The 10880-nt window shown below is 44.1% G+C and overlaps 1 pseudogene; it reads right to left on the reverse strand.

Moving 5' to 3' along the window:
• Positions 1–4183: 4183 nt before the first annotated feature.
• On the reverse strand, positions 4184–10588 carry LOC103071367 (myelin protein zero-like protein 2 pseudogene; annotated as a pseudogene).
• Between the last annotated feature and the right edge of the window lie 292 nt (positions 10589–10880).

Consider the following 10880-nt stretch of genomic DNA (forward strand, 5'->3'; position numbering starts at 1 on the left):
CCTGTACTTTGCTTTGACCTCTTCCGTGTCATAACTCTCAATGCAGCTAACCATACCTATTCCACCTGTACAGTTCTCAACACTAGGTTAGGTCTGCTTGCCATGGCAAAACAACTCCCTTCTGTATGGCCTTTGAGAACAAAGTTCACAGAACATGATGGTTTCTCCCTAACTGTTCACCAAACACCACTGACCCACTGAAAGGGCCAATAGAATAATCCCAATTAATGGCACTATTAATAATCACACCCTAGCAGTAGTCTTACATGCACCACCTCATCTTATCTTTGCAACAAACAGGCCTCCTGATGGGCTTATGAATGTTTAGACAGTTGGCAGATTGGAGGCCAATGCTAGTTACTAGTATTTTTAACTGTTCCCTTGGACATTCATAATAAATCTGAAGTCTCCCATTGGTCCCGTCATTCATCTTCTCCATTAAACCTTCATTGCCACCTTAAATGGGAATTCCCAGGAGGTATACATGACTCTAGATTTGCTTTCATTGGAAGGGCACTTATTCATGCCAGTGAACAAATGGTTAGAAATCTCTCTGGAGGAACTTCCCTGGCAGTTCAGTGGTTAAGGGAACTAAGATCCCACATGCTGCACAGCGTAGCCAAAAAAAAAAAAAAAAAAAAAAAAAAAGAAAGAAAGAGAGAAAGAAAAATGAAGTCTCTCTGGAATTGGGAAAACTTGCTGATTCTACCAATAAGGTAATAGCAGCCCAACAACAATTACTTGACTCATTGGCCAGAGTAGTTTTGGATAATTGCTTAAATCTTAATTACCCAGCATTTGTGTGATTGCAAACGTCACCTACCGTGCATGGATAAATTCTTCTGGAGAAGTAGAAACCCCATAGGATAGGCATACCTTAGATATATTTGGGGTTTGGTTCTAGACCACCGTAAGAATACGAATATTGCAATAAAACAAGTTACATAAATTTTGATTTCCCAGTGCATATAAAAGTTATGTTTACACTATACTGTAGTATGTTCGGTGTACAATAGCATTATGTCTAAAAAACAATGTACATACCTTAATTAAAAAACACTTATTGTAAAAGAATGTTAACCGTCATCTGAGCCTTCAGCGAGTCATAATCTTTTTGCTGGTGGAAGGTTTGAAATATTGTGAGAATTACCGAAATGTGACATACAGACACAAAAGGAGCACATGCTGTCAGAAAAATTGTGCCAATAGACTTGGTCAATGCAGAGTTGCCATAAACCTTCAAGTTGTAAAAAAGAAACCTCTATATCTACGAAGCACAATAAAGTGAGGTGCAGTAAAACGAGGTATGCCTGTACATAAAATTAGGGAACAAGCATATTGGCTACAACAAATTTCACTGACAATCCATGGTCTTTTGATTTTCTTTTGGCTTAAAATCCCAACTTTTAGTGGTCTTTTATTGATATAGAAATATTCAGTAATTTACACAATATTTTAAAAATTATTTTTTATCAGTTTCTAAGTTACTGTGTAAGATTTAACTTAATGTACCAGTTAATGGTCTATCAGAAGATTATATTCTTCTGCCTGGAAGTCTTCATTAAAAAAAAGGAGATTTTTGGGGGGGAACTTCCCTGGTGTGCAGTGGTTAAGACTCTGCACTCCCAATGCAGGGGATCCAGGTTCAATCCCCGGTCAAGGAACTAGATCCCACATGCATGCTGTAACTAAGAGTTTGCGTGTCACAATTCTAAGGAGCCCACATGCTGCAACTAAGGAGGCTGCCTGCTGCCTTTGGTTGCTGCCAGCGCAACCAAAATAAATATTTTTTAAAAAGGAAAGGGGCTTTCCTGGTGGTGCAGTGGTTAAGAATCTGTCTGCCAGTGTAAGGGACATGGGTTCGAGCCCTGGCCCGGGAAGATCCCACATGCCACGGAGCAACTAAGTCCGTGTGCCACAACTATTGAGCTCTGCACTCTACAGCCCGTAAGCCACAACTACTGAGCCCACGTGCCACAACTACTGAAGCCCACGCATCTAGAGCCCGTGCTCTGCAACAAGAGAAGCCACCACAATGAGAAGCCCGCACACCGCAACAAAGAGTAGCCCCTGCTCACTGCAACTAGAGAAAGCCTGTGTGCAGCAACGAAGACCCAACACAGCCAAAATTGAATAAATAAAATAAATTGATTTTAAAAAAGGATATTTTTTGATGTTTTATAATACAATAATATCAAAACAAAACTCATTTAAAAAAAACTTGTTTTATTATGGAAAATTTCAAAACTACAGAAGAATAAAGAGAATAGTATAATTAAAAAAAAAGAGAGAGAGAGAACTGACCAACAAAGATGAAAATGCAGCAAAAAAATGAAAAGTGATAATGCTGGGAGTGAAACTGGAATTGAGTATAAATGGAGTTACAGAAGAACTAGCTAAATGGGGGAATGTTGACACTGCCGCTGTTCAGGAGACTAGATCTGCAGCCAGAGGAACTTGTTGAAGGGGAACTGATCAACAGAAATGAGGAAAGCGTTATGAAAAAGGATGAAGGTGTCCTAGAGGATGTGATGCTGGCAAAAAACTTCACATTAAGGGATTCTTGGAGATATTTCGTGACATAAAAAGTGGAAAGGATACACAACATTGTAAATCAAATGTACTTGAATAAAATAAATTTTTTAAAAAGTGGAAAGGATAGGGACTTCCCTGGTGGCGCAGAGGTTAAGAATCTGCCTGCCAATGCAGGGGACAGGGGTTCGAGCTCTGGTCCGGGAAGATCCCACATGCCTCGGAGCAACTAAGCCCGTGCATCGCAACTACTGAGCCTGCGCCCTAGAGGCCACGAACCACAGCTACTGAGCCTGCTCACTTAGAGCCTGTGCTCTGCAACAGGAGAAGCCACCACAATGAGGAGCCTGCACACTGCAACAAAGAGTAGCCCCCGCTCGCCACAACTAAAGAAAACCTGTGAGCAGCAACGAAGACCCAACACAGACAAAAATAAATAAATAATAAATAAATAAATAAATTTTTAAAAAAGTGGAAAGGATACAATGTTGCAAGCTGATCCAAATTTATAAAGGAGTATGACAGTTCACCAAGGCATTGAAAAGATGCTTGCTCTATTATTGTAAATTATACAATGAAAAGAAGAAGCAAGCATTCTTCAGACTACTCTTGGGAAGTTTTTACAAATAAAACACTTTAGGGAATTCCCTGGCGGTCCAGTGGTTAGGACTCTGAGCTTCCACTACAGGGGGCACGGTTCGATTCCTGGTCGGGGAATTAAGATCCTGCATGCCACACGGAGCGCCCCCCCCAAAAAAAGCAAAAAAAGTTTAACAAAAATCCACTTTAACGCAGACGTAGAGAATGGACTTGAGGACATGGGGAGGGGGAAGGGTAAGCTGGGATGAAGTGAGAGAGTGACATGGACATATATACACTACCAAATGTAAAATAGATAGCTAGTGGGAAGCAGCCACATAGCACAGGGAGATCAGCTCGGTGCTTTGTGACCACCTAGAGGGGTGGGATAGGGAGGGTGGGAGGGAGACGCAAGAGGGAGGGGATATGGGGATATATGTATACATATAGCTGATTCACTTTGTTATACAGCAGAAACTAACACAACATTGTAAAGCTACAATAAAGACGTTAAAAAAAACCCCACGTTAATGCTCAAGTTTTCTAATAAGTTATAGAATACAAAATAAATATCATTTTTCGTATTGTTTTAATTTCCCAATACACTTTTTTTTTTCGGTGTGGGGAGAATTAGCTCACCTTTTAATTGAGAGTGTGAGAAGGAAAGAGTAAACATGTTAACTTTAGCAGCAAGAATGCTGCTCTAAGGATTATGAAAGGCAGGTTGGCTTTTATCCCATTTGATGCCAATATATGTGTATACAAGTCATAATCCACAAGGAGTGTTTAAGGGCAAAAATGAAGCTTCTTAGTATACAAAAGCTAATGAGCATTTGAAGAATATTTGCACTTGGAAATTAAATAAAACAGTAAAAGGGCTGTGTGCGAGTCTGGTGATATCTTCTGCTCAAGAAGGGCCCTATGCTGGCGCCAGAGGAACATTGCTTGTCTAGGTGTTTTTATACTGCAGAGCTGGTTGGAAGACAGGTTACAACTGGAAAAGCCAAAGAAAAGCTTCCATTAACTTCATCTTATTTTAGGGTTCTGGTTCTTGGAACTCTTCAGCTTCCATCTAAGAATGTTGGTCTGTGTCTTCCAAACGGAGACAATTTTTCTTGGTTGAGCTTTTCTTTTTCTTTTGATTTTATCTCCACCACTTTATGAGCTCTTTCAGCCCACCACTTTTTTCCAGAAATCCTGGAAGAGGACCACCACAATTACTATTCTGCCCATCAGTGCACAAGCTGAGCCGATGGCCAGAGCAAGGAAGTGGATCTCAGAGACACGTACAGTGTGCACAATGCTGAGCCAGATCTCCCCTATCAGCACATCAACATCACATGGGTTCTTCACCTGGCAGGTTTATGTCCCACTGTCATCAAACTGCAGCTTACAGAGGATGATGGAGACATCATACCGGCTCGGGGTTCCCATCCCAGACCACCCGGTCCTTGAAACGCCCACTCATGGGTTTGAAGGGATCCACATGGTAGTCGAAAACAAACTGCTCAGACACCCCCACCTCCAGGTCACTGTTAGTGCATCAGCCATAGGGGCAAAGCTGGAGAAAGTGCACAGAAGATAAAGAGAATTAAATTGTTCTGTTCTTGCGTTTAGAGAGTGTACCATAAAGCTCAGGGATTTTTATTCTTTTTTTTTTTTTTTTTTTACGTGGTACGCGGGCCTCTCACTGTTGTGGCCTCTCCTGTTGCGGAGCACAGGCTCCAGACGCGCAGGCTCAGCGGCCATGGCTCACGGGCCCAGCCGCTCCACAGCATGTGGGATCTTCCCGGACCTGGCCACAAACCCGTGTCCCCTGCATCAGCAGGCAGACTCTCAACCACTGCACTACCAGGGAAACCCAGGGATTTTTATTCTTAAGGGTAAAAATTCTCGGGAGCTCCCTGGCAGTCCAGTGGTTAGGACTCCATGCTTTCACTGCCGAGGGCCTGGGTTCGATCCCTGGTCTGGGAACTAAGATCCCACAAGCTGTGTGGCACAGCCAAGGAAAAAGAAAACAAATAAAGATTCTCAGGAGTCACATGTAACTAAAGACTCTGAGAATAGAAAATTTGATTAACTCACATAGTAATCAAATACAAAGATTACTACAAAAACAATACAGCTCCAGTCAATCCTTGTCTAAAATATATTATCAAGCACCTGTGAGCAACCCTCAATTGTACTGAAAACCACAGTACACTTAGGCCCTAGAGGGAAAGTCAAAAGCAAACTTTGATAATGCTTCCTGTCACTCCTTCACCCTAAGGTTTTGAATGTCTGTGCTCTTCACAAATGAGACTTTATACAAGCTGCTTTTAAATTTCAGACGTTGGATCACAGTAAATTCAGTGTGAAATAATCCACTGTGGGATAAAAGTTCACAGGGGTGACAGATGGAGTTAAGGAAGTCTCTGGTGCCTTCCTTCTGAGAAATACTACACCCACAGAGTTACAGTGGATGGCCAGCACCTCAGAAGGCTACGCTTCTTCTGTACACAAGTGAAACTGCTTCAAGGAAACAGAAGCTTTTTTTCTGAAGTGATTAGTACAAGTACCGCACCTAAGACTTAAATAACAGGTTCTAACCCTCCAGGTGGAGTGAAGAAAGGCAGTGGCTTAGAGCAGAGACAGAGCCCCAGGGCAGCCCTTTCAGAGTGGTAGCTGAAGATAGTAGGATTTCTGGTTCTCCTTTCCCTTCATCTAAAGCTGCACTGTGTGATAAGGGGGCCATTTAGCCACATAGGCTTGTTGAACCCTGGAAATGTGGCTAGTATGACTGAGGACCTGACTTTTTACTTTGTCAAGTACACAACATAACATTTACCATCTTAACCATTTCTAAGTTCAGTAGTGTTAAGTACGTTTGGTATTGTGCAACCGATCTCCATAGTTCATTTTTATCTTGAAAACCTGAAACTCTCTGCTTATTAACAACTTCCCATTTCCTGCCTCCCCCCAGTGTCTGGCAGCATCACCACTCTAATTTCTGGCTCTATGAATCTGACTGCTTTTCATACTTCATGTAAGTGGAATCATACAATACTTGTCTTTTTGTGACTGGCTTATTTCACGTAGCATAAGGTCCTCAAATTCATGTTCCAGAATTTCCTCCCTTTGTAAAAAGGCTGAATAATATTCCCTTGTCTGTATACACCACATTTTGTTTATTCATTCATCTGGCAATGGACACTTGGGTTGCTCCCAACTTTTGACTATTGTAAATAATGCTGCTATGAACATTGGTGTACAAATATCTCTTGACTTCAATTCTTTCGGTTACATATCCAGAAAACAGAACTGCTGGATCATATCGTAATTCTTTTTAATTTTTGAGGAGTTATCATACTGTTTTCCACAGCAGCTGCACCATTTTACATTCCTATCAGCATCACACAGAGTTCCAATTTCTCCACATCCCTGCCTTAATGTGAATTTAAAACTCATAATTCAGTTATGGAAAAACTTTTAAGTATGTTTGGAACAACATGGATATAGGAATCTGCTTTTTCAACGTGTAAATTTTATGAAATCTAAATATACATTAAGTATTCCTAATAAAAATTAAAATTCCTGACTTAAAAAAATATATGGAGATGTGCTGTAAGTGGAAGACACACACCAGGCTTCAAAGAAGAAAAAAAGAACATAAAATGTCTCATTGATAATGTTATATATTGACTACCTACGAGATGATATTTTGGATATGTTGACCCAAATAAAACTATTAAAATTAATATTACCTGTGCTTTTACTTTTGTAAATGTGGCTACTAGAAAAAATTTAAATTACATTTGCAGCTCACATTATATTTCTATTGGACAGCACTGCTATAGAGGTAGCTACTACCACTCGTACCACATAATGAAAGGCATCAGATTCTGGAAGACAAGCTCCTTCTGCAGTCCAAATTGTTGTAAGTCAAGCAAGCCCTTTTTTTCTTTTTTAAAAAAATAAATTTATTTATTTATTTTTGGCTGCGCTGGGTTTTCGTTGCTGTGCGCGGGCTTTCCTTAATTGCGGTGAATGGGGGCTACTCTTCGTTGCGCTGCACGGGCTTCTCATTGCAGTGGTTTCTCTTCTTGTAGCGCATGGGCTTCAGTAGTTGTGGCACACGGGCTCAGTAGTTGTGGTTTGCAGGCTCTAGAGCGCAGGCTCAGTAGTCGTGTCGCACAGTCTTAGTTGCTCCGCCCGCACCAGGGTTCGAACCCGTGTCCCCTGCATTGGTAGGCAGATTCTTAACCACTGCACCACCAGGGAAGTCCCCAAGCAAGCCCTTTTCAACCTCTCTTCTGCCCTTGATATCTATATGTATCTTTCTTTTACTACAGGAGGATTTCCTGAATGAAAATTTCTATCCACTTTTACTGTGAAAAGCTGGGCTATTATACTTAGTCCCTCAGTGACTATCTGGGGTCCAGGCTTGAGTATCCTATTTTCTCTGTTTTGTTGGTGTATCATAGCCTGACGCCTTCCATTACAGTATCAATTAACTCCTGTGCCTGCGTCATGGCTGGGGGCTGTGTGACAACACCACACCACAGAAAGCGCAGATGTGTCCATGTGTTTGCAGAGTCGAAAGACGCATTTTCATTTCTTCTCCTTCGACTTGACAGTGCTTCCTTGACACAACTTCTCCTCCTGTATCTTTGTGAGTCTTACCCACTTACAGATTATTTCCACTCTGAAAGCAGTCAGGAATCTTACTTTTGTCTACGTGATGACAAAATAGTGGGGCAGGACCTAGACCAGGTGTGGTCACTTTCCGTGACTGTGGCTACAATCCCAGAGGGATTGAGGGGAGGGGAGGGGGGGCTACGGGGCCCCAGGAAGGAACCCTGAAATGTCAGGTAGGGAAGATCCAGAAGCTGGAATTGAGGCAGAAGAGCTGTTGTGACTAGAGCTGTTGCTCTTGACTACACCTCTTCTCATTTCTGTTGCTCATACTGGGGTCACTCTAGATACAATAACCATCACCTCAGTTCAAAGCAAAAATAAGCCTTCTCCCTAAAGGGTAAATTGGGCATAAGCTTTTTTTTTTTTTAAGTTTTTAAAAAAATTTATTTATTTGGCTACATCAGGTCTTAGTTGCAGCACATGGGCTCTTCGTTGTGGCGTGAAGGCTCCAGAGCGCACAGGCTTAGCTGCCTCAGAGCTTGTGAGATCTTAGTTCCCCGACCAGGGATCAAACCTGTGTCCCCTGTATTGGAAGGGGGATTCTTAACCACTGGACCACCAGGGAAGTCCCTGGGCATAAGCTTTTTTTAAATAAAATTTTTATTTTGGAATAATTTTAAGTCTACAGATAAGTTGCAAAGATAGTACAGGGAGCTCCTGTATACCCTTTACTTTTGTTCCCTGTATTTAATGTCTATATAACCATGGCACATTTGTCAAGACTAAGAAATTCACATTGGTATAATACTCTTAATTAAACTATAGACTTTAGTCTGATTTTACCGTTTATGTCCTTCTACCGTTCTAGAATCCAAACCACAATCCCACATGGCATTTAGCATACAAGACTTTCATATACCAAGATCTTGCCCCATTTTATCATTCACATTAATGTTTGTTTTGATTTCTCGTTAGAGTATAGGCTCTAAAGTTTTGTATGGTTATGTATAATTCATAAATGTAAGTTTATTCATACTGGTGATGCCCACCAAAGACTACCGAAACATAGTTATGTCAAACAATGAAGGGTTAACTGCTATAGTGAGGGAGACCTGACACTCTGGGCAACCATGCATCTCAGGAAATGGGTGTTAAAGAGGGCTTATTATAGTGCTTTGGCTTGTGTTACGTGATTTGGGGGCAGGCCCAAGGAAACAGGGGTCTGCTCTGGTGCTGTCAGAAAGCGGGGCAATTCAGTGATTCGCTTAATAGTTTTTAACTGGAAAGCAAGAAAAATGGATCATTAGTGAAGCAACAGTCACTCATGTTAGCTAGGGAAGGGATGTTTGGTCATCTTTTTGTGGTTGCAGTGTCCATCTGTTTAGGCATGATTAGTCTTATTTTCTTCACCTTCCATCTCGTCAGAGACCTCATCTGACATCAAAATTCCATGACGTCGCTTATGTATATCAGGGCATTAAGGCCAGCTACCAACGGTGGCTCTGGGGGGATCCTTTACTTCTTAGAGCTGAACTTTATCATAATTAAGATGGAAAGCAAAAGGAGATTGCTTAGCAGTTTTTGCTACAGGATATGACAACTGTTGGTCCCTGACACTTTTAATTCGACACTGTACACGTGCTTAACAAATAACTCGTCGCCAAGGGCTGGAAAGTTCGATCTGTCTTTTTCAGAGCAGAAACAAGGCTGGTTTGGATGTAGCAGGAACTCAAATGACACTGAACTGGCGTACGTGTTTCTTCCAGAAGTGAAGGTCTTACTGGTGACATCCTCTGCCCCAGCACTTTGTCTCTGAGGACCAGGCCTGAACCGAAAGCCCTGCGGACCTGAAGCAGGAGTCACCAACGCCCTGGGGCCGCTACCAGTCCCTAGCCTGTTAGGAACCCGGCCACACAGCAGGAGGTGAGCGGCAGGCAACGAAACTTCATCTGCTGCTCCCCATCGCTCACATTACCGCCTGAACCACCGCTGGAATTACTGCCGGAACCATCCCCCACAAAATGCCCCACAGTTTCGCATTACCGCCTGAAACTCCACCCCCCCAAAATTGTCTTAAACAGTCCCTGGTGCCCAAAAGGCTGGGGACCACTGGTCTGAAGGAACAAGCCGAGGGAGCCAGGCGAGGTCCCGTGACTCTGCGGAGCAGCGACCCAAGACCTGACAGCACAGCCTGCGGCCGCTCCTCAAGTTCTGCCTCTAGAGCCGCCATTATCGGTCTCCGCTGTTCCCGGTTCCCTCCTTCCTTCTCAGCAGGAAATGACTCTCATTTCCTTCTACCATGCTGGTCTTCAATCCAGGCGTCGTCTGGGATCACTGTTTGGGGGACTCTCCCAGTCAGTAACTTTAGAAGCTCAGGCGTGCCTCACAAGCCCTCCCCTCCCCCCAAGGAGGGATCACGTAGATCCCGCGCCTCCCTTCCCAGCAGCGCCCGGCTGTGCAAGCCCCGGCCCCGCCCTGCGCCTGGCCGACCAATCCCCGGCTCCGCTCAGGACGCGTCACAATGGCGCCCTCGTGGCCCAGAGCCCGGACGCCCTCCTCGGAGACCCCGCCCCGGCGCGGTCTTTGCGTCCTTCCGGCTCGCTTTCGGAAGTAGGATTGCGCCGCGTCTTTCTGGAGAAAAAGGTGGGGTTTGGCGAGAACCCGGAAGCAGGGCGGGGGCCCGGGTTCCTGGGGCTGTAGTTCCCTGATGCTTGGGCACAGGACCGACAGGGGGCAGAACACGCCGAGAGCCGAAGGGCTTTCGGAGGCGATGCATGCGCACGACGTGCGGGAGTTTGTAGACTCCGGCCCGCCGAGCTCCTGACCACGCCCCTCGGAAGCCTCGCCCAGGGGTTTCCATGGTGATGATAAACCAGCCTCAACTGCGACTGCAGCATTCCCCCCGTTTCACCCTCCTCTAGGTTCGCAGAGGGATAGGGACGACCGAGGTGCCGGATGTGGAGAAGAGTGGGAGCATGGAGACTCGGAACCCTAAGTGAAGGGTGGGACGGGGGCGGGACAGAAGGGGACGAGTTTGGGGAAAATCCCTTTTTTAGGGCAGGGATGTCTGGGAGTCCTGGACGGGTCTGCATCCTAGGGCCCGGGGGTATGAGAGGTCTGCGCCAACATGTAGAGACACCTTTAAGGGTGTA

Source organism: Lipotes vexillifer, unplaced genomic scaffold (genome assembly GCF_000442215.2).
Source record: "Lipotes vexillifer unplaced genomic scaffold, Lipotes_vexillifer_v1.1 scaffold1309, whole genome shotgun sequence".
Lineage (NCBI taxonomy): Eukaryota > Metazoa > Chordata > Mammalia > Artiodactyla > Lipotidae > Lipotes > Lipotes vexillifer.